Source organism: Solenopsis invicta, chromosome 6, assembly GCF_016802725.1.
Source record: "Solenopsis invicta isolate M01_SB chromosome 6, UNIL_Sinv_3.0, whole genome shotgun sequence".
Lineage (NCBI taxonomy): Eukaryota > Metazoa > Arthropoda > Insecta > Hymenoptera > Formicidae > Solenopsis > Solenopsis invicta.
In genome coordinates, this window is record NC_052669.1 from 15256143 (window position 1) to 15280210 (window position 24068).

Genomic DNA, 24068 nt, shown 5'->3' on the forward strand with positions numbered 1-24068 from the left:
TTTTAAAGTCAATTGATCATTTTTTCTTTCGAGCCATTTAATAGTATTGATCACTTCACTCATTCTTCTTTTTCTACCTTCGTAAGGGCATTTTATTTCAATCAATTTAAATGGTTTATTATTTAAAAATAATATTCCATCAGGTGAACATGCAAGCCACTGATTTTCTTTGGAAACAATAAGACCGCACTCTACTACTTTCGATGAAATTAAATCTTCATAAACCTTCCGTGCTATTGGTTCATATTCCAAACCGTGTTTAGTATAAACAATTACTAAATTGTTTTCCATAAAAATAATCTAATGATTTCTTTTTGCAATCAGGATTTTTGTTTTTTCCATACGTAAATAAAGTATATGCATTACTTGAAGTTATTCGAAATTGTCTTTCGTTTAGCCATGCTGAATAAAGTTCTCTGCTCTCAGTGCAAATAGCATACACATCCCTTTGCATGTGATTAAATAATTTTTCACAGCACTTTTGAAGCGGCTTAACAGCAACTTTATTTAAATTTGAAAGAAACTCAGAAGACTTCTGATTATCAAAAATGGTTTCAATTTGTTCAGAATTGTTTGCTACAATATTTTTATTGAAATCTTGAAGGAGTTCGTGTCTTCCAAATCTACAATAAAACAAACACATACCAAATAGGAAGGAAAATAATTTCAGATAAAAAGATTTGAACGTTAATTTCCTTTAATTAATTATTGTCGTTGTTATTGAGTTAGGTAATAGTTTCTTTAATATGATTTTATGTATATAAATTAATTGATGTATTAATTAGCGTTAATAAAAAAATGTAAAAAATGTAAAGTATAAACATATGAATATTTAATGTATAAAAATGTACAAGATTCCAATGCCTTGATAATATATATGTATATAATAGTCATTGATGAGTTAACTACCGCTAACCAAAAATAGCATGAGTATAAAGTGTTTATCAAAATTACATGTGTTTTGATAGCGCTGAGGACGGATGATTTTGCACCATAATGTCTCTGATTAGTGACTCCCGTTCCTCCAATAAACAAAAATTTTCTTTAGCTTTATTTTTTTTACAATCTTTCTTTTCTTTACTTTGCTTCTCAAGGTTCTTCATCTTTTTTATTGAAAAACAATCGTGTTGTTGTAAAGGCCAAGGATCATATTTTTCTAACGATGATTTCTGTTCCATTCGGTTCATTCCACATGCATTTTTTATCCGTACAAGAGACGATAATTAAATCTTCCAAATCAAACCTACAATTAATACAATACAATAATATTAGTAAATAATATTATCATAATATTAACATATATTATTGTATTGAAATAAATAAATATGATTTGTATAGAAAATTTGTACGCTGATATTATTTTCCGAGCTTTACATAATAATTTTTATATGTCAATGAGAGTAATAAATGATTTCACCTGCTACAGTAGAACAAAACTGCTAAAATGTGTTTACATGCACTTCCCAAGCCAGCTTTACAGGAACATTTCATTGAAATGACTTTTCCTTCCTTATTTATGTTTCCTTTTATTTCATGAGGAGCACCTTTTAAGTCCGAGGTTTGGAGACAAAATGCAGTAATCTCAAAAATGTCGTTATTGTTATCTGGCATTTTTCCACAAAAAACAACATGACCAGCGTTAATTAATTTTTCACCACCAATAAAATTTTTACTAGTTGGTGTCGAACTACCAAAAATACAAATTTCTCCTATGGATATTTTCATTTTTATTTCTTCACGTATGACCTGGTATGACTGCTTATGACAACAAACTAATGAAAGGACCTGTTGGGTTAGGTTACCTACTCGGAGTGGCTTTGATCGTTGGCGCTAGATGGCGGGATGTGAAAACCACGCCCCCATCGAATTTCCCAATAGCGCACGTCTCGATCCGTCTCGATAGCCCACATCTCTTTAGCTCACGTCTTGATAGCTTAAGTCTCTTTAGCGCACGTCTCGATAGCCCACGTCTCTTTAGCGCACCTCCCAATAACCCATGAAGTAAAAAATGCTCCTTCCCGATAACACACGTCCTAAGTCAAATTCAATTACGCCCATTTGGCCTAATTAACTTTATTTCATGACTATATTCATGTATATATACTTCATGCATAACAATTGGAATATTTGTTGCGTGTATTCATATGTGTAAAATATATGATATTTCACTTTCAGCATTTTTTAAAACACGTGCATCATTAATGTAACTGATTACAAAACATGAAGCAGATATTCCAGTTACTCTCACATTCATTTTATATGGTTTCAGTATTATTTTCATTAATTCAATCATAGGACATAACCTCATAACCTCACATGTGTCAAACTGCATGAGCGTGAAATATACATTAACATTACATGAATCAATATAAATATGCTGTGATTATCAGACAGCTAATTTTTATTGTTTATTTATATTGCTGCATCTAATATTTTACTCTTAATCATTCATATGCAGTTTGACAGGTTGTGTTTCTTGATTTAATTAATCGAGTCTACATTCCTAAAACCATCAAAAAGAAGTGTTGCAACTTTTTAGCTCCTAACTGTACATGAATATGGACATGAAATAAAGCTTATTAGGCTGAATGCGTAATTAAATCTATTTTGGAACGTGCGTTATCGGACAGGTGCGCGTTTTACTTCGTGGGCTATCGAGACGTGCGCTAAAGCGACATGGGTTATCGAGACGTGTGCTAAAGAGACGTGGGTTATCGAGAATTATTTTAAATTTGAGGTGGACTATCGCACCGTGCGCTATCGGATCCGTCCCAAGGCAGCTGGTAATAGTATAAATAAAACTTTCGAAAGCAAAATCTCTTTTAATAAGCTAGATGAAAATGAAATTAGAAGTTTATACCAACGGTTCAAAAACTAAAAAGAGCCATGAAGATAGGAATTTGGAAGACACTGATGCCGAAACGGAAAATGCAATGGGGTGTGCAGTATATATTCCATCCAAAAAATTATAGTATATGTTTAACCCTTAAACACGAAAGTGGGTCAGAGAGACCCCATATGAAGTTTTGAACGCTTGCTATGTGAAGATGAAATGAGATAGGAGGTTCGGACCAAGACGTAAAAAAAGTTTGAAATCTCCTCTTTCAATTGATATAGTTGATCAACTTTTTTGGTCAACTAGAATTTGAACGGCACGGCAGCAAAGTTTTGTTAGGGTCAATGCGACCCATATAGTGTGTAAGTGAAATTTTTTTGTATTTTACATAAAAAAACTGGATAAAATTCGTTCGAACAGGTCGATTTGCAGATGTTACTCGCATATATTCTGTCTAAAGTTGGAAAACTGTAAAATGTTGTAGAAAAAAGAGTTTTTCCGAAATATATCATGAAACACATCAATTTTCAGTTTTAGACACGATTTAATCAAAAATTCTTCATATTCGCCTTGTTACATAAGTACATTTTTTAATAGAAATGACAATAATATAATTTTTTTTTGAAAGTATGAATCTTTAGCTTTAAAACGCGGTATTGTAAAGTTCTTTAAAGTTTTTTGTTGCAAGGATATGATTTTTTTTTTTTAAGTGGATTTTTAGATGCTCAAAAATATCTCATATTCTCCATGTTACATAATTATACTTTTTAAAAGAAATGACTTTGCCAAATTTTATTTTGAAAGTGTGACTCTTTAGCTTTAAAACGCCGTATTTGAAAATCCTTAAACGTTTGTTGTTGCGAAGATATGATTTTTTGAAGGAAAAGTGGATTTTTGACCAATTTCTTATTTTTGCTTAATGGTTTTGCTTTTATAACTTCACAATAAATTATTTGTCGGCAATGCCGATTATGCAGTCACATTTCTGAGATTTTGAACTTTTGTTTAAAAAAAAAAGTCGTAAAAAAATATTGATTGTAATCAAAATTATAGCTTCTCAAAGTTGAAAAAGTCTCCCAGACCCAAAAATGTGTTTCTGTATTTTACAGGATCGGTGTGTTTAAGGGTTAAATTAAACCTATTAACTTCTTTTTTTAGCGGAAATAATTGCAATAAAAGAAAGTGTAGATCTTGCCGTAAAATCAAGATGGAGATATATCAATATATTTACTAATTCTGAGAGTGGCATGAAAGCACTGGAATCTTGCGAAAAAGGAGTATACAATTTACATACTAAGTTGTTGAGTCACTCGGTGAAAAATTTGTATAATTTAATAATAGGACATATTTCTAAAGGTAGAATAGACATAAGATTTACATGGTGTCCCTCAGGTTTAAAGGGAAATGAAGAGGCTAGTCAAACTAGGTGCAATATCAGGTACTATATTAAATAATAAAGTCTCTTTTAAAGACTGCCTTGATGAAATTAGAGAGGAATACAAAACAATAGATATTAATTATGTAAATCTTATAAGCCCCGGCAGATATTTTACAGAATTCTATAACAACTTTAGCTTTAGAGATATCTATAAATTCAAATGTAACAAAGAAACTCAGGGCATAATATTAAGAATTATTTCTGGGTATACATTTACCAACAAACTGAAAAATAAAATTAGAATTGCTGATTCGGGGGCCTGCAATTTCCACAACAAGACGTATAATTATATTTTCTGGGCTTAACCAATATTAATAAACGAAAGAAAGGCTCTTATGAAAGGTCTAAGGAAATTAAGAATACAAGAACCCATCTTGGTAGAATTTCTTTTTACAACCTTGAAAATAAGTCATAAAATTATTGAAAAAAATTTTACCAGAATATTTCATATTTGATAAGATTAGAATTCTGAAATTAACCCAAGTAAATTGATTTGAAAGGGAAGTTTAGGCAGATGAAATAAAATTTAAAGCGGAAAAATATATACAGGATGTCCCAAGAAATGCGTATTTTTCCGCTATGGGGGACGTAGAGGTGATGAAAAGGATTAAAAAAGTCTTATACCATTTTGCGATATTTGCAATAGTGAACGAGTTATAAATTAATAAAAATAACGGATTTAGTCTCGCCCGCTGCCAAATTCAACCGCGTGATTGTGTTTGCAAGCGTGGAGAATTGTTGTTTTTTAACAACGATGGCTGCGTAAGAGGCGTGTAACGATGATCCCCCGTTCTGAATCGTGAATATCCTCCGTCATTCTTATCAAAACGAAATCTTTTAACAGCATAGAAAAACTTTTGTGCGTATATGTAGGCGAGCAATATTATTTAATGTTAAATGTTAAGAATCGTAGCAAATTAAAGTCAAATTAGATTTACGCTATTATATTTTTGTATTTTTTCTTCTTTGCAATTCTGTTTGGCAAATCGTTTGCGCCTATTCAAAATTAAATAAGTATTTCAAATTTAGCGTTATTTCCGTTTCGTTCTCCGTATTTATATTGTGAATATTGAATCGTTTGAAATCAGTTTTGTTCGCATGAGTTTCCCACGTAAACCGATTTCAATAACATATTTACAGGTGTGTTGAAACTCTATATTTGCACGCAGAAAAGGCGTGAAGCGGTTTCCGACCGAACTATCTAGAACATTGGTTGCCCTTTCTCGGATAGGAAAATTCGGGAGCAAGCCGAATTCCTGCCGATTCCCGGGCCGAAGCTCGAGAGAAGTTTGAACGAGATCGCGTCCGCGAGGTAGTCAGCGAACGATTGCGCTGAACTTTAAGTGTCACGGGAGAACGGACTCGATAACGCGAACTCGTGTTGTGCATAAATTGTTACAACGTTTCTTGTGAACAAACAGTGTGAACAAACGATTACGCTGCGTATTACTGAGAGCGCCAAACGTTTTGCATCGTCGCCGATGATCGGGGATCTCGTTCCGTGTGGCGTTCGCGAGTACGTTTTATCGATTTGAGCGGTGTTCACGCTCCAGACATTGTCGCGTGTTTTGAACTATCATTGACATTTTAATAAAGTGAGACTATTAATTGTTGTGCAAAGACTCAGTGAATTTATTTACGACCTCTCACTCTATTTCTCCCGTGTCGACTCCTCATTGTCGATTGCGCTCCATCTTCTCAAACCGCTGCTTCTTGTTTTCTCTCGCACCTTCTCATTCTATATACACTCATCCTCACGCTTGCTCTCTTTTTCGTTGCGGTTTCCTCGCCTTTGCCCGAACGCTCTCACTCACTCTCCTGCCTGCAGTCAGTCAGTCGTTTTCCTCTTTTTCTAACTGCACTGCTCATAAGTGCCTCTTTCTCGCACGCTCATTCTGCGTTCTCGCAGAACGGAATCAGCCGTTTGTTCCGCCGAATTCGAGCTAGCAAAGCTTGATTTGCGAACATTAAATAATATTCTAATTAATGTACTATAATGTACTATAATGTAAAATTATTTAAATTAAGATTATGTTAAATAGTATTTTTGAAATATTAATGTAAATATGTACTTTCTCAAAATAAAATTATATTTACGTACCAAATATAGTACGTAAAATTTTGTACCACACAAAAAAACGAGTTTAAATGTACTATTTATTATTAATATTATAACTGTATAAAGGAACATTAATTACTTTAAATCTCAAAACTGTAAGAATATTTTTATATTACATGAATATTAAAGAAACATATTAACAAGAATATGTAAATGAACATGTGATATTAACAGAATATTTCTGTAATACTGTAAAATATTATATAATATTTTTTAAATATTTATACTATGTGATGGCACTTCTTTGCATCTGACACAAGTCTTCGCTCGCAGCGTAGTCCGAGAACGCGACAGTTACCTTTCTCGAATAATTATTTGCGTACGGAACTGGTCACCAGGCATGAGAGAGCATGCCACTCTTCGCGAATTGCTAATTTCCCAAGATTAATATTTCGCAGAAGAATAAATTTTTAACATTTATGTAATTTACAAGATCAATTAATTTGCTTCTAAATTTGGCTGTTATTTTCTTTACATTTTGCGTTGCAAAAGAATGAACATTCATAGAATTATTATTCCTAGAATATTATATGAAGATTATTAAAAATTAAAATAATATTAGTATAAATGTTTAAAAAATATTATTTAATACTTTTTAATATCACAGAAATATTCTGTTACTGTTACATGTTTATTTACATATTCTTGTTAATGTGTTACTTTAATATTCATGTAATATTATAAAACATTTTTATAGTTTTGTTATTTGTCAGCAGGATCGGATTGATTAATTTCACACGTTTTTGGTTAGCGAAACTATAAAGTAATTTATATTTGTGAATTACAAAGGAATGACTGCGTAGTCTTATACGAGAGATAGACTGAGGCAGACTAACTCGTAAACAGGTTGAATGTCTTCAGACATTTGAATGTGTACTTACAATATATATATAAGACGAGAGATGGCATTGTGTGTATGATTTGGTATCGATCTATTCTAACATCTTCTCTATTGATATAAATCTAATACAATGCCAAAAACTGAAAAAAAAAAACAATAATACACCGTTATACCGTATGTCGTCGTTCCTTTGAGTACTCGTTTTGCCAAAATCCAATGGCTTTCTCCGGGATCGGAACAAAATCTGCTCAATGTATTTGCTGCGTGGATAATGTCTGGTCTAGTTGCGTTTGTCTGATAGATCAATCCTCCGATGAGTTCCCGATATGGTTGATTTTTCATTTGCTCTCTTTCTTCGTCGTCTTTCGGTCTTAGGTCCTTTGTAATTTTTATATTAGAGTCGATTGGTGTAGATGCTGTTTTTGCTGAATTCATATTGAATTTTTCCATTAGATTGTTCACGTATTTTTTTTGTGACAGCTTGATACGACCAGTTTCTCTCTCTTTTTCAATATTAATTTTCAAAATGTTAGTGATCTATGATTTAAAATTCCGACTTTAATTTTTGTTTTACTAAGTTTAATTTGATTAAGTATTTTGATACTAGAATAAGGGCATCTACGTATATTACCATTATGATGCGTTTTTCAGTTTTACTGAATACGTATACGCATGGATCCATTTCATTCCGATATCCGCCTTATTGCGTCACGAATTCATCCAGTTTTCTGTACCATTCTTGTCCTGATTGTTGTCCGTAAAGTGGTCTATGTAATTTGCATACTTTTTTGGAAGTATCTTCAAAATATTCCGGCTGCTCCATGAAGATTTCTTCGGATACATTTCCTTGTACGTATGCAGATACTACATCCATTTGATGTATGTACATTCTACTGCTGCTGCAAGAAGAGTTCGAATTATTTCGTAGCGTGCGACTGGCGCAAATATCTCGTTGTAATCTATTCTTGCTTTTTGAGTGACCTCATGCTACCAATCGAGCTTTGTATTTTTCGATTTGTCTTTGTGAACTTTTTTTTATCTTGAAGATCCATTGTGTTTGTGAGAATCTTTTTATTTTTCGGTCGACGGACCAACGACCATGTTCCATTTCTTTTTAATGTTTTGAATTCTTTTTCCATTGCTTCTAGATCATAAATTGGCTTCTTCTCGTTCAAGTGCTTTGCTTACTGATGTTGGATCCTTTCTTTCTTCCGTATTTTTGTTCGATGGTAAGCTCTTGGTTGTATATATCTTCTTCGGCCTTCCAACATTTTCGCTTTGCATGATTCTTGGTCTACCCGGACCACGTTTAGCAATGTTCCTGTTTGTATCCTGTTTTTCTTGTATTTTTGTGTTGTCGTCTTCAGTGATTTGTCCGTCTTCATCCGCTTCGATGTCACTTGATTTTTTTTTTGTATATTTTGATTAAAATTCAATATTTTGATTAAAATTCAAAAAATTATTATTTGCAGTTTCATCGTCGAGCGTCCCGAAAAATTTGATGTCTTTTGCTTTGATCACTGTTTTTGTGCCTCGACGCCATAAGCGATAGGATTTTGATTCGTGTGAGTAACCCACGAAGACATACTCAAGGTCTTTTGGATTGAATTTCTTTATTTCTTTTCTTCATTTAATGCGATTGCCTTGCTTCCTATTATTCGTAGAAATCCGACGTATGGTTTTTCTTTGTGCCATGCCTCGTATGGAGTTTTATTGATGAACGATTTTGTTGGGTATCTATTTCTTAGGAAGGTAGACGCGTTGATTGCTTCTGCCCATAGTGACTGTGGCAGGTTTGCTTGAAGCATGAGACACCGTGCCATGTCGACTAATGTACGGTTCGCACGTTTGGCTATTCCGTTTTGTTGGGGTGTGTATTCAACCGAAAGTTGTCTCGCGATACCTTCGTCTTCAAGAAATTTTTTGAATCCTCTTGAAGTATATTCTTTTGCGTTGTCTGTTTTTAACTTTTTAATTGCACACCCGGTTTTCTCCTTTACACGTATTTTGAAATTTTTGAATGCTGTCAATACGTTCGATTGTTGTCGAAGCATTGCCGTTTCTGTGTAACGCGAGAAATTGTCTATAAACATCGCGAAATATTTGGTTCCATTGAGTGATTCCGTATTTATCAGATCGCAAATGTCCAAGTGTAAGAGCCCGAGTTTTTGTCTTTCTTTATGTTCGAAACTTTTATACGGAAGTTGTTGAATTTTACTTTTCGCGCAAACCACGCACTCTTCGCTTGTATTTTTTGCATCTAGGTTCAAACTTGCGACCATATTACTTGTCTTTAAGCTTTTTAAGTTCGCGAAGTTGAGATGTCCGAAACGTTGATGCCATCTTCTCAGGTTTCCTGGATTTCCTCGCCTGCAGTGCAAGGTCTTCAATGATGTCCACCGGATGGGATCCGATAGCGCACGGTGCGATAGCCCACGTCCCGATAGCACACGTCAAATTTAAAATAATTCTCGATAACCCACGTCTCTTTAGCACACGTCTCGATAACGCATAAAATAAAACACGCACCTGCCCGATCACACACGTCTCGATAGCACATGTCAAATTTAAAATAATTTCCGATAACCCACTTTAGCACACGTGCCGATAACCCACAAAGAAAAACGGACGATAACGCACGTCTCGATAACTCACGTCTTTATAGCGCATGTTTCGATAGCCCACGTCTCTATAGCGCACGACTCGATAGCTCACGTCTTTATAGCGCACGTCTCGATAGCCCACGTCTCTATAGCGCACGTCTCGATAGCCCACGTCTCTATAGCGCACGTCTCGATAGTGCACGTCTTGATAGCCTACGTCTTGATAGCCCACATCTCTTTAGCGTATTTTTTACTTCATGGTTTATTGGGACGTGTGCTAAAGAGACGTGGGTTATCGAGACGTGCGCTATAGAGACGTGCGCTATAGAGACGTGGGATATCGAGACGTGCGCTATAAAGACGTGGGCTATCGAGACGTGCGCTATAGAGACGTGGGCTATCGAGACGTGCACTATAGAGACTTAAGTTATCGAGACGTGCGCTATAGAGACGTGGGCTATCGAGACGTGCGCTATAGAGACGTGGGCTATCGAGACGTGCGCTATAGAGACGTGGGCTATCGAGACATGTGTAATAGAGACTTGGGCCATCGAGACGTGCGTTTTTCTTCGTGGGTTATCGGCACGTGTGCTAAAGATACGTGGGTTATCGGGAATTATTTAAATTTGACGTGTGCTATCGAGACGTGTGTGATCGGGCAAGAGCGTGTTTTACTTCGTGCGTTATCGGAACGTGTGCTAAAGAGATGTGGGTTATCGGGAAATATTTTAAATTTGACGTGTGCTATCGGGATGTGGACTATCGCACCGTGCGCTATCAGGATCCGCCCAAAGATGACACCTGCGTTGAGGATAAATGCGTGAGAAGATTTTTTACGATCCCTTACATCGAGTCGGTATCAGAGAAATTTTCGTCTTTCTCATGTAAGTTTGACTGCAGTGTTGCATTCACGATCTTTTCTAAATTGAATAAATTTATAATTACTGGCAAAAACCATATAGAACGTCTTTCTTGTAATGACGTGGTCTATAAAATTAATTGTAAGGACTGCGATTCTTCTTACGTGGGACAGACGAAACGCCAATTAAAAACAAGTTGAACATAAGATATTAGGAAAGCCAGTTTTCCTTCAATTATTTCGTTACATCGCATTGGGGAAAACTATGAATTTGATTGGGAGAACGTGGAAATTTTAGACAAAGAGCCATCTTATGTTAAAAGATCTATATCCGAGATGTTACACATCAAAAATCAATTGCATGGACTCAATAAACAAAGCGATATCTCCTCTCGTATGCGTATCTTTCTATCCTCGAACGTATTTCCCTTTCTTAGGTTTGTCATCTCTTCTTCTATTCCTTTTGTTTGGGCCACCGAGGTTATCCCGTTTTGGTCCTTATTATTGGTATCTATTCTCATTGAGATGTAACATCCTTTTTTTTTGGTAACGGAGGGGAAATGCGTTACCGCATACCCCAGGCCCCGGGGGAGGCCTGGTGGTTATATGGGACTCTCCCCCCGCCGACTATGGCTGTGTTCCGTTTTTACTGGCAGTGCAATAAATGTGACGTCATGACAGTACACTGTCACAACTGTTCCAATATTACTGCATTACTGCCAGCATTGCTATAGCATCGTATTTCGGAACAGCATAGTAGCCATATTGCACTGTAGCTACCTCACCTTGGAAGCTGCAGTAGTCACAGTGGCAATATGGCTACCATTCATGACGTCATTGATGTTACTAGATGCTGTCGCAGTGCGCTGCGTACCTATAACGGAACGGATTTTTCACCACTGCCAGTACTGGCAGTTATATCGGAACACAGCCTATGTGTCGACGGGGGCCTACCCATTAAAACCCCTCCGGGTGTCCTGCTCTGGTCCTTACGGGGGAACTCCGGGAACGCGTGCAGCATATTTCCGGAGCCCCCCCGGACCCGGTCGGCCGAGGGCCGCCGCCTCAGCTCGCCAGAGACCCCTTATGGTAGGGCCTCCGACAGGGCTGCGAGGCCGACTGCCTCAGGTCGAGGGGAAGGGGACACCGTCCCTCCCCCGCCTCTTTCCCTGTTGTTGTTGGGGGGGTATAGACTCGGGAATTCGGCCCCCGCCGAATTTCCCGAGTCTAATCGCGCCGTACGGCGCAAGTTCCTACGCTTGCTCTTATGGGGGGAGGAGCATTACGCTCTGCCCCCTCACCCTGACGGAGCTGGGGGAGTCAACCTTTTTTTTTATAGTTGGGAAACGCCTTTATGGGTCCCCGGTCCTGTGGGGACAGGAACGCGGGGTATGTGAGACTCGTCGACCTGACTAGCCGACATACTCACTAAAGCCCAACTTTTTCCGGCGTCTGGGCTCGGGACGGATCACGGGATCGAACTAAGCATGCACCGCGATCCGTCCTAGCCCAAACAGGTCCCCGCCCGAGAGCGGGAACCCCCCTCCAGAGTTAGTGGCCAGAGCTCGACCGAAGTCGAGCCCCAGCCGCCCGAACCGGGATGCCGGGAGTACGTCGGACCCCCTCTGGAAGAGGGCCCTAGGTACGCACTCCCGCATCCCAAGCCCCGAGACGGGTCAGCCGGGCAACTACCCCGCCGCTGATTCCGCCCGAGGCGTACTTCCTCAACAGTGGAGAGGGTAGGGCTCTGTCCAGTCTAGCCGGCGCTGTGAGAGTCCCCCCTCCCCACTGTTCCTTCTCGGCCCGACTCAATCCCTCTGGTGAGGGGGAGCGATGAGCCGCGCCAGCGGGCTCTCCCGGCGACGACAAATCTCGTCGCGAGAGATGCCGTCGCCGGGACGCCGGCGAACTCTAGTGGGCAGGGAGAGGGCGGCAAAGCCTACCCTCTTCCTACCCTGTCCTCCCACTGGAGGGTTGGTAAAGAGGGAGGAGGGTCTGCTACTGTTGCTGCAGGTACACCTTCCTCCGTCTCCCCCCTCCCCCTGCGCCTTCTCTCAGGCGGCGCGTCAGGCGCATCCTGCACCCGCTCTGCCGCCTCCTTCTGTAGCATTACAGTAGCGCAGAAAGAGGCGAACGCGTTCCACTTTTTGGGACCCTCCAAAATCTGTCCCACCACCGCGGATAGAGAGAGGTCGTCCCCCACCACTGCCATGAGGGCACGGCGCTCGTTAGCCCACGCGGGACACTCCTCGAGAGTGTGCTGCGCCGTGTCCCTGGGCTCCGGACAGTAGTGGCACCTCGTGGTGGCCTCCCGTCCAGTCCTTTCGTGCGGGTGCTCCCCGAAGCAACCATGCCCGGTGAGCACCTGCGTCATGTGGAACGAGAGGCCCCCACGACCCCTCCCCACCCACTGCTCGAGTAAGGGCCCAATGGCCTCAATTACGCTGAGTCCGACCCTGGCATGAGGGAGCCTCTCCTGCCAGTGCTGGAACTTCCCCCGTTTAGCGCGGGCTCTCCTCTCCAGTAGCGACTCATGCGCCGCTGGCCCGATCCTGCGGGCATGCTCCTCCTTCCAGTTGTAAATCTCCTCTAAGGAGCATGCCACGTACGCCCACGGGACCGAGCCCGCGAGCACACAAGCCGCCTCTCGCGGCACGGTGCGGTACGCTCTTGCCACCCTGATGGCCATTTTGCGTTGCGTTTCATGGAGCAGCTCCATGCTTCTTGTGGAGGCCATCAGGGGGCCGCACCACACCGGCGCTTCATACAGGGCTATGGAGTGCACCACCCCCATATAGAGGCGGCGCACTCCCTCACCGGGGCCGCCGAGGTTGGGCATTATTCGAGCCAAGCTCTGTGTCGCAAGATCCAACCTGGCAGCCATCCACGTCCAATGTGGCCCGAAGGACCAGTGCGAGTCGAAGATCAGCCCCAGGTATTTCAGCTGAGACTTTACCTCGATCCGCACGCCATCCACCGGAATCCCCTTCCAAGGTGGCCCTTTCTCACGAGGCCCCCCAAGCCAGAGGGCCTCTGTTTTATGGAGAGCCACCTTTAGTCCGAGCTGTCCAATCCTGCGGAGAACGAGAGGCAGCCCTGTCGCCGCTCTGCGTCTCACCTCACGCCAATCGCATCCCGAGACAACCACCAGGGTGTCGCCAGCGTTACATACTAACGACACCCCGGCGGGCGGGCGCAGCCTTAGGACGTGGCCATACCCCACGTTCCACAGGATGGGGCCGAGCACTGAGCCCTGCGGCACCCCCCTGCTGACCGCCCCGATCATGCACCCGCCGTCTCGGTCGGCGCAGATGGTTGTGCGCCCACAGAGATAGGCCCCTATCACCTCCTGAAGATAGGGAGGGACCCCTTTTCTGCGGATGCCCTCCCTGATCTTTTCCCAAGGCAGGGTGTTGAATGCATTGGCGATATCAAGACTGATTGCCAACGCCAACCCGCCCCGGGAGACCGCTCTGTCGACCAGGAATTTCAACCGTCGTATCGCGCCGACGGTTGATCTCCCCGGTCTAAAGCCGAACTGGCAATGTTCCAGATCGGGGCCTACCTCTGTCATGTGCGTCATGAGGCGAGACGCTATTATTCTCTCGAATAACTTGGCCAGCTCTCTAATCAGGCATATCGGACGCTCGGACAAGGGATCGCCCTCGGGTCGCCCGGCCTTTGGGATCAGTACTAGTCCGGCCTCCTTCCACGAGGCCGGAAATTGGTCCGTCTGAAGGCACCTGTCAAATAGGCGCCTCAGTCTGTCACTAAGGACACTCAGGGCGATGGACCATACTTTCCCCTTCCCCGGTATCCCGTCGGGACCCGGAGCGGTCTTCTTCTTCATCATTCTGTCCACCGTCCGTTTGAGCTCGCCCTCAGTGACCCTGTGCTCCCCGGACCAGTTCGTTCTTCGCCTGATCTCAGCCGGGTCATCCCGAGGCCGGTTTTTCTCCTCTTCGTCCGCCGGAAAGAGGGCGGACACAACGTCCCTCAGAAACCCCGGTTCGAGGGTTTCCGTCCGCGGGGGGCCCGCATGTCGGAACTTATTCCGGACGAGACGGTAGGGACGTCCCCACGGATCCTCGTCCAGGGTCCCGAGAAGTTCCCCCCAGGCCTTAGCTTTCGCCTTGGCGATGGCCGCCTGGAGGGTCTTCTTCGCCCCACGATACAACGCGTATCGTCGGTCTGCCTCTTCGTCGTCCACCCTTCTTCGCCGGCAGTACCTGGCGTACTGGCGACGCGCGGAGTTGCAGCTCTCTCTTAGAGCCGCGATCTTCGGCGTCCACCAGTGCACCGACTTCTTCCGGGGACCTTTTCCCCTGCGACGTTGAGGCATGGAGGCGTCGCAAATCTGCGTGAGTGCCTCGCTGAACCACTCCGCCTCCGCCTCGACGTCGATTTCCTCCGTCTCCGGAGACGCCTCTCACGACTTTGCGACAGCAGCTGTGTAGGCCATGTCATCGTCAAGGCGCCCCAGGGCCCATCCAGGGGGGGGGAGTACGTTGCTCCCCTCTGTCGGACTTCCTCTGCACCTGGAGGTCTCGGCGAGGAAATCTCCAGCATAATGTATTTATGGTCGGATAGAGTCTTCTCGTCCGAGACCGTCCAGTTCATCACCTCGTCGTAAGCTGACGCCGACCCAAAGGTGACGTCAATTACGGAACTCCCGCGGGCCGACGTGTAGGTGGGCACCGATCCTCTATTTACGACGTGGAGGTCCAGCCCTGCTAGCCAGTCCTCCAACATCTCGCCCCTGGGGTCCGTTGTTGTTGACCCCCATTCAACAGATTTGGCATTGAAGTCGCCCGCCACCAGCACCCAACCCGGGCACAACCGGCGGACGACTCCCCCAATTTCCTCCAATCTCATTTCATACTCTTCGAGCGAGATGTTGGGGGAGATGTAGACCCCCACGATGAACCTGGTGCTCCACCGACACGCGACGAAACCCTCGCCCCCGTACACACGAATGAGCGGGAGCTCCACGTTCGCATCTCTGACAACGATCGCAACCAGACCCGTTGTGTCGCCCCGCCACCTGTTGTCAGTGGGGGGGGGGACGTAGGGCTCGGCCACGACCGCCACATCAATGTCCCACTCCGCCATGGTCTGGACCAGGAAGTCTTGTGCCCTGGCGGAGTGGTTTATATTGGTCTGGAGGAGACGATGACCCATTAGCGAGCTGTGTTCATCGCCTCCTCCTGGCTACTTCCTGCCCGCTGTGTGTTCGTTATTGGACCCTCTGTCTCCATTGTCGCGTCAGAATTGCGAGGAATTGTTCCTTTAAGACGCTTTCCACCTCCCTCCTTTTTCTCAGGGGGAGGATTACATGATGGCCCCCCAAAGCGGTGCCCAGCTGGCCTGCCTAGATCGGCACAGAGCGGGCATTTAGGCTCCTCCTCCTCGCAGCGGCCGGCAGTATGGCCTTCGCATCCACACCTGTAACATCGGCCACTTCGATCAACTGTCGAAGTACAGTTGCTGATGGTGTGGCCCGTTCTCAGACATTTAAAACATTGTGCGGGTCTGGGTCTCAGAGCTTCGACCTTGGCCAAGACCCATCCCACCTGCATCCTTCCCGCCTGCGCCAGCTTACGAGCCGCCGCGGCGGGACATCTGAGCCATACGCTCCCCAATCCGCCTCTTGGGCGCCTAATATCACCGACCTGGGTTTCCCAGGTTTTACAACCTCCGACTCTCGCTACCGCCTCAGCAACCGCCAAGGCATCGGTTCCATCATCTAGGCCCGACAGCCGGAGCTCGGCTGTCTTGACAGGTCTGGCAACCTTCACCTCGTTCTCATCAAGGTGTTCGCGAAGCGTGGCTGCCAACTTATCCGCTCCCTCTTGACTCTGCTCACCGGGGACTTCATAGGTGATTGCCCCCGATCGAGCTCTTCTGGGGCGTAGCGACTGGATGCCCATGCTCCTAAGGTCAATGTTATTCTTGACCTTGGCAAGGGCATCCGCCACCGTAACCTTCGCGCTATCCACCGCCGTCAATACCACCGCAGCTCTGGTGGGGACCTTTATTTTAGATAGTTTCTTCTCTTTATTTTCCTTGGTTTTTCCCTTGTGGGTTCCGCCATTCCCATTTTTAGCTGGTGCTGTGTCCACCGTGGCTCTAGCCTTTGCCCCTTCCTTGGCCAGCTTTGCTTTGGCCTTTTTCTCCTTCCTTCCAATTACCGTTGTCCAGGCCCCCGCATTGGTCGTTGCCGTGGTGGTCGGGGACACTGGCACGGTAAGAGCGGAAGTAGTGGTGGGTTCCCTTCTGACGCTTTCTCCAGCTATTCCTCTACTCCCGGAGCCTCTGAGAGCGCTCTGGGAGGCTCCGTGAGAAAGGGGTGCCCCCGAACCCTGATCAGTCGACGCTTTCACTCCCTTATTTCTGGCTTCTTGACCCTTAGTCAACGAAGGTCTCCAGGATTTCTCAGGTAGGAGCCTCTCTTCGTCGACGCAAATTTCGCATCGATCATAAAGCCCACCTTCCTTAATAGCAAGTCAAGGAGGCGCTCCTCCTTGGTTTGCGGGTCTTTTCCTTGTGCGTTGGCACCCTCCGGTGTGCCACTAGCCGACACCCTCTGAGCGGCGTTTTCAGCAGTCGGTAGTGGCGGAGCCTGTGCGCCCGCCGTCTGGGTTGGTATGGCCATCTGGGTTGGTATAAGGCGTCGCTTTCGAGCAGCGCTGTCCTTTGCTTGTGCCTCCGCGTCTTCTGAGGAGCTAAGTATCCTCCTATTTGACCGGCATCCGCTGGGCGCCGCTGAGAAAGCACAGTTGGGAACGGCCTTCCGTGTTTTTTCCCCTTTCGTAGCTGGTTCAAGCTGTCGCTTTATTTTTAGTAACTCCTCTTTCAAGAGGTCAACTTCTTTTTTGAGTTTATTATTAGCAGACTGCAGCCTGCGAACCTTCTCGTTTCGCGACCGCTCGCTCACTTCTTTGAAAACAGACTCTGCAAGTGTCGCGATTTCTCGCAGAGCCTTTTTTGTCGTACCCTTTAACCCCTTTTTATAATTTGAGATTTCCCTAATACGGGCCATCCCATTGTCCAATTGGATTTGTAGTTCCTGGATAGTCATATTTTTTATCATGTCTCCATCTTTCCCTGCATTTGGTTCTAACCCTAAGAGGGCTTTAGCCGTCGGGTTGTTTTTTATTGGCCATCCATTTCTAGATCACCTCGGCCTCTGCTTAATATTGAGCGTCCTTGCGGTTTTCAGCCGGAATAGTCCTGCGCGCTTTGGTATTTTTGTCCCCATCAGAGGAGGCCCCCTTATTGGCCCTCCTCTTCCGGCTTGCATTCGTGGCGGTACTGGCCACCGTGGCCGTCGTTGCGGTGCTGGTATCCGACTCCCCACCATCGTATTCCGCGGAGTAGTGCATGGGGAGATCTGGTTCTACCACCATGCGTACCGCATCCCCTGTAGCAGCCGGAATAACTGGAATGGTTGGAAAAGTCTCTACACTACCCCTCTTTTTAAGCACGGGATACTCCCGTAAAGTGTACGGGGGCGTTACTCTCACAGAGCTCAGAACCTTTGCTTTCGCAGACTTAGGTCCCGGCTTCCTAAAAAAGCCCTCGTCAGTACTTTGGGTCAGGCTGAAATATTCCAGCTCGCCCGCCGCGGTGTGGGGACCCCTTATGTAGGGGGTGTCTTCCCTACCCTCCGCTGGGGCTACGTCATCGTAGCCTGTGGGCGTAGGGGGATCCAAGGCGCCCTTTCCACCCTCAGCGCAAGTGTTGGTGCTCACGCTCCCACCCTGATTTTTGTTACCATTGTTAATGTTCATTATAAGGTTGATCTCACTGCCCGTGACGGCTGCACCGACCGGCGTATCTCCCCCCCCCCCACAGTGTTGGAAGGGGGTGTCCCGGGTACTCCCGGGGGTCGGCTTATAGCGCTGGCACCAGGAATTAGTCATCCGGTGCACGGGCCTCACCGCGGGCGGGGCAAGCCCCAGACTCCCGCGGCTTTCGGGGGTCCCCCACCTCCGACAGTGGGGGCACCGTCACGGGTGGCGCCACCCGAGGGGCCCCACGGACAGATCGGACAACGGAGGCGACGCCCCCTCCGCACCCTAACCGCCGTGGCGACCAGCACGTCTGCCGTGAGGTACACGGCCCTCACGACAGACACACCACCGCCCAGTGTCCCGCTTCGAAAGGGGCGCCGTCGCGGAGACACCGGACACTTACGTCTCGCCCCGAGCCCTGCCTCGGAAAACTTCCGAGCGGCCTCGGGGCCGGTCTAGCCCGCAACCCCGGGGAGAGTTTCCCACGAGGCACGCGCTGGACAGTCCTCCACCGCTCCGACCCTGCCCCGGAATAATTCCAGGCGGCCCGGAGACGGCCCAGCCCGTTGGGTCCGGAAAAACCGGGATCCCAGCGGCCCGTCCGCTCTGCCCTGGAACGATAAATGCTCCGATCCGGGACGAATCCCCTCGCGGAAACGACTATCGCTCCGTACAACACACGCCCCCGGCCCCGCCTCGGAAATGTCCGAGCGGCCCGAGGGCCGTCCCGACCCGATGCACCGGGGAGAATTTCCCACGATGCACGCGCCGGGACATCCCACGCCGCTTCGACTCTACCACGGACAAGTCCGGACAGCTCAGAAACGGCCCAGCCCGACGGGTTCAGTAGAACTGAGATCCCGCCGGCCCGTCTGTCTCACGTAAGGGAGTTGGCTACCACCATGCCAGGACGCGCGCCGCAAGCGACGCCGTCCCCAGATACAGTGGATCCACCGACACCCCCTTCACCACAACCCCTCCGCGCAAAGCGCCTCGGGGGTGCGTCAGCCTTCGAAGAAGGCAGACGCCATCATCGTTGGAGATCTCTTGGACCCTCAACCTCTCCTCGCCCGCAGGCAACTTGAGGAAGAGGGAGCCCCCTCACCACGTCAAGGTGGATCTCCATCAAGGGGGAAAAAAGAAAGGGCGGGCGATCTCACGAGCGAGACCACCTGCTTCCGTCCCGTTTGGCAGCCCCTCCTGCCGCCCTTCTTAACCAAAGGACGGTTGATCGCTATCTACGCTAGAAGGAGGATTCCGGCACCCTTCTTCTGGCCAGGGAAGACCGTACGCGTGTGCTCTGCGATTGTTTTATAGTAGGATTAGAGATAAACACCACAGACGGACGCCTGTGTTGGCAGTTGAAGCACCTACCGCACGACTCTTCCAGAGTAAAAATAATATGCACCCTGATGGGTGCATAAACCAAATGCACACCAGATGGGTGTGGCCTTCCTCGTTTAACTGGAAACCACGACCCCGGGTTGGGGCAGGGTCGGGATCGTCAGCACGATTCAGCAAGGGGGAGACCGACCGGAGCCTTCATGTGCGACGACGAGTCGTGCGATAGCCGAACTCCGAACCACAGGTCAGGCCACGCCATAGTTCCCAGGGACGCTCTCGACATTGGCGAGTAGCACCCTGGACCCGATTGCCTGACGGTTGGGGAAGGCAAACCCCTTTTACCGATGAATGGTTTTGGAATCCGGATCTCTCAATCATCCATCTCTCCTACCCGTTTCCCTGCCTTCGAGTTTTTATGCTAGGGGAAAGGCAGACCCCTGCTGGCCGGTGTGCGACACACGCGCTTCCCATGAAGGAAGGCCTGTGTCAATTCACCTCCACCTACCCGTGTCCCTGCCTTCGAGTTTTAGACTACGGGAAGGTAAACCTCTGCTGGCCGGTGTGTGACAAACGACTCTCTTCCGTGGGAGACGCTGTCTATCCACCTCCACCTACCCGTGTTCCCGCCTCCGAGTTTTAGACTAGAGGGAAGGCAGACCCCTACTGGCCAATGTGTGACGCATGAACACGCAGCGGAAAAATTCTCGCCACGAGTACAACGGCACACACTTCCTCCTACCCGTTTCCCTGCTTCCGTATTTTATACAGCAAAAGCAGACTCCTGTCTTGGAGAGAGACTGATCACGAGTGATCACTCTCCCTCCGCGTGCGCGAAGTTAGCCCCCCGTCCCCCCGTTTTCCTCCGGTTTTTATACAGATAGAGGACGATACCTGTTTGCAATGTGTGACACCGGTGACCCCGTTTGGTAGAAGTCACTCCGTCGATCCATCGTTTTTACTCGTGTCCCTGCTTTCGTGTTTTAAACTAGGGGAAGGCAGACCCCTGCTGGACGGTGTGCGACCCGTGCGCTCCCACGTGGGAGGCCCGCGTCAATCCACCTCCATCTACCCGTGTCCCTACATCCGAGTTTTTATACAAGGGGGAATGCAGACCCCTGTTGGTGAGATGCAAGGCTTCGGGACTATGTACCTCCACCTTCCGTCCCCCGCCTAGAACCGCGACTCGGGCAAAATCCCCGCCGAAACCGAGTCATCTTCCTCGCAACGGGTTGCGAAAAAGTACCTGCCCGGGTCTCCCATCGTGGAGACATAGCTATCTTATCCTAAAGAAACGGATCACGACCAGACGATTTTTTATCCAGGGGACTGGCGGGCCCCTGTTGGTGTTACGTGAGTTCGGGATTCCGGTCCCTCCTTCACCCAGCACCCCTACCCGTTTCCTGCCGCCGTGTTTTATACAGGGGCGGCATCGTTCCCTGTGTGGCGATGTGTGACGTCAGTGGCATACTTTTGATATGTGTATGTCGCCGTGTCTATCCACCGCCCCTACCCGTGTCCCTGCCTCCGAGTTTTAAACTAGGGGGAGGCAAAACCCTGCTGGCCGATGTGTGACACATGAACTCACAGCCCTTTCAGTGTGAGAACCGCGTCGATCCACCTCCGCCTACCCGGTAAACGCGCGCGAAGCTACGTTCCCCCCTACCCCGCCCCTCTATGCCTCCGGTTATGTATACAGGCAGAGGAAGTTACCTGTTTGCGGTGTGTGACATCAGCGACTCCCTTTGATCTCGGAAGACCGCTGCGTCTATCTACCGCTCCTACCCGTGTCCCTGCCTTCGTATTTTAAGCTAGGGGAAGGCAGACCCCTGCTGGCCGGTGGGCGACCCGTGCGCTCCCACGTGGGAGGCCCGCGTCAATCCACCTCCACCTACCCGTGTCCCTGCATCCGAGTTTTTATACGAGGGGGAATGCAGATCCCTGTTGGAGCGATGTTGGGCTTTGGGCCACCCCGGTAGTGACCTCTCCATCTTCCATCCCCCCGCCTAGCCCGTGCCTCAGAGAATCCCCACGCCGTCTCTGAGTACCCGCCTTACAACGGTTTGCAAGGCAGGAATCCTACCCGGTAACCCCGACGTGGGATAGCTCCCATCGTCGGATTTGTTAATTAGCGGGGTGGTGACCGTTTGGGTGCAGTACCGGCCAGGGCCGCTACACCCAAGAGTCTCACGCCCGGGTGCCAACGCGGTGGCACCAAGACTGATTGCCTTCAGATTCGGGACTTGAGCGCTTCGCTATGGGTCCCTCATCCTCCGGCCAGCCCTTCCGGGGAATTGCACGCCTAGGCGGGTGAACTAACACTCCGCGTGACTCCTTCAAGGGGGACACCAACCTTGTCCAGTCACGAGACGGCTTAAGGGTATCTCTACCTCTGGCTCTAATCGGGAGGCTTACGCCCGCCCTTTCGAACCATGACCGCCTCGCCCGTGACGCAGCCAGGTCTCTTCATTCAGAGTCCAGGGTAACGCGTCGCGGATACGCGTAACCTGCCCGAAAAACATGCCACTCCCGGTGGAGGGACATGTGATGATCTCTTAGCCCGTTTTCTGCTAAGGAAACGGGAGCCCCCTCACCACGTCAAGGTGGATCACCGTCGAGGGGGTGGGGGAGTCAACCTAACTTAACCTAACCTTTTTTTTTTTTTTTTTTAGTTGGGAAACGCCTTTATGGGTCCCAGGTCCTGTGGGGACAGGAACGCGGGGTATGTGAGACTCGTCGACCTGACTAGCCGACATACTCACTAAAAACCAACTTTTTCCGGCATCTGGGCTCGGGACGGATCGCGGGATCGAACTAAGCATGCACCGCGATCCGTCCTAGCCCAAACGGGTCCCCGCCCGAAGGCAGGAACCCCCCTCCGGAGTTAGCGGCCAGAACTCGACCGAGGTCGAGCCCCAGCCGCCCGAACCGGGACGCCGGGAGTGCGTCGGGCCCCCTTGGGAGAGGGCCCTAGGTACGCACTCCCGCGCCCCAAGCCCCGAGGCGGGTCAGCCGGGCAACTACCCCGCCGCTGATTCCGCCCGAGGCGTACCTCCTCAACGGTGGGGAGGGTGGGACCCTCTGTCCGGTCTAGCCGGCGCTGTGAGGGTCCCCCCTTCCCACCGTTCCTTCTCGGCTCGGCTCAAACCCCCGTAGGGGGAGCCCTCAGCCGCGCCGGCGGGCCCTCCCGGCGACGACGCGCATGACGCCGCCACCGGGAGGGCCCCCCAGCGAACCCCGGTGGGGCAGGAAAAGAGCGGCGGAGCCAGCCCTGTTTCCACCCCCGTCCCTCCCATTAACGGTGGAGAGGGCAGGGCCCCCCGTCCGGTCTAGCCGGCGCAGTGAGGGTCCCCCCTCTCCACCGTGCCTCCACACACACACGTTCACATCCCACGACTACAGTCTAAGGGGGAGGAGGAGGCCCCTGCTGCTGGTGTTGCTGCAGGTACCTTCTACGCCTCCCCCCCCTTCTTCGCCTCCTCAACTTAACCTAACCTAACCTAACCTAACCTAACCTAACCTCCCGAGAGAAGAGAGGAAGACCCCCCCCTCCCCTAATGTTATGGCGGATCAGCGCCGCCAGGTGTAAGCTTCAGTAGGCCCCGCCTCGCCCGCCTCCGAGAAGCTGGGCCATTAGCAGGGGAGGCGGGAGACTCGTTCCCCCTATTAAGGGCGAGAATATTGTCGTCCCCCCCCCTTCCTTTTCGACAGTCAGGAGGGAGGGGGGTACAGCGGCAGTATACCTTTTCCGTTTCCGATGGGGACTCCGGTCCCCGGAAGGATCTGGTCAACCTCGTGAAGGGTGGGGGCCCCCACCCCCCTCGCTACAGGGGGGACAGCGGCGACGTTGTCGTCGCTGCCCGCCGCTCCGTCATGGTCGGCGCCGTCTCTCGGCCTCCTCCTTCTGCAGCATTACTTGCTCGCAGAAGGAGGAGACTGCTTTCCAGCAGCTCTCCTTGAGGACCATTTTACCAACAACGGCCCTCAGAGAAAGGTCGTCCCTAATCTCTTCTTTTAGGACTCCGCGCAGCTCATCCCATGCTGGGCAGTATTTCAGCGTGTGCTGCGCGGAGTCCAGTTCAACTCTGCAGTGGTGGCAGCGCGTCGTCGGCTCCTTCCCTATTCGACGCAGGTATTCACCGAAACATCTATGCCCGGTGAATACCTGCGTCATTCTATAGGAGAGACCGCCCCATGGACAGTCCACCCATTCCTCTAGGTGGGGGAGGACGGCC

General features: G+C 48.1%; 1 protein-coding gene across 4 annotated transcripts in view; it reads left to right on the forward strand.

Annotated features, from left to right (window-relative positions):
* LOC105199515 (leucine-rich repeat-containing protein 49) overlaps window positions 1-24068 on the forward strand; it is a 144340-nt gene that overhangs the window by 9222 nt on the left and 111050 nt on the right. Inside the window, exons 2-3 of one of the 4 annotated variants that reach the window (XM_039451244.1) lie at window positions 8383-8463; window positions 8707-8799. The exons of 2 other annotated variants lie outside the window; for them this stretch is intronic. The gene's annotated coding sequence lies outside the window, so the exon portion shown is untranslated. The remainder of the gene's footprint in view (window positions 1-8382; window positions 8464-8706; window positions 8800-24068) is intronic. One more of the 4 variants, XM_039451245.1, reaches the window with a different exon arrangement.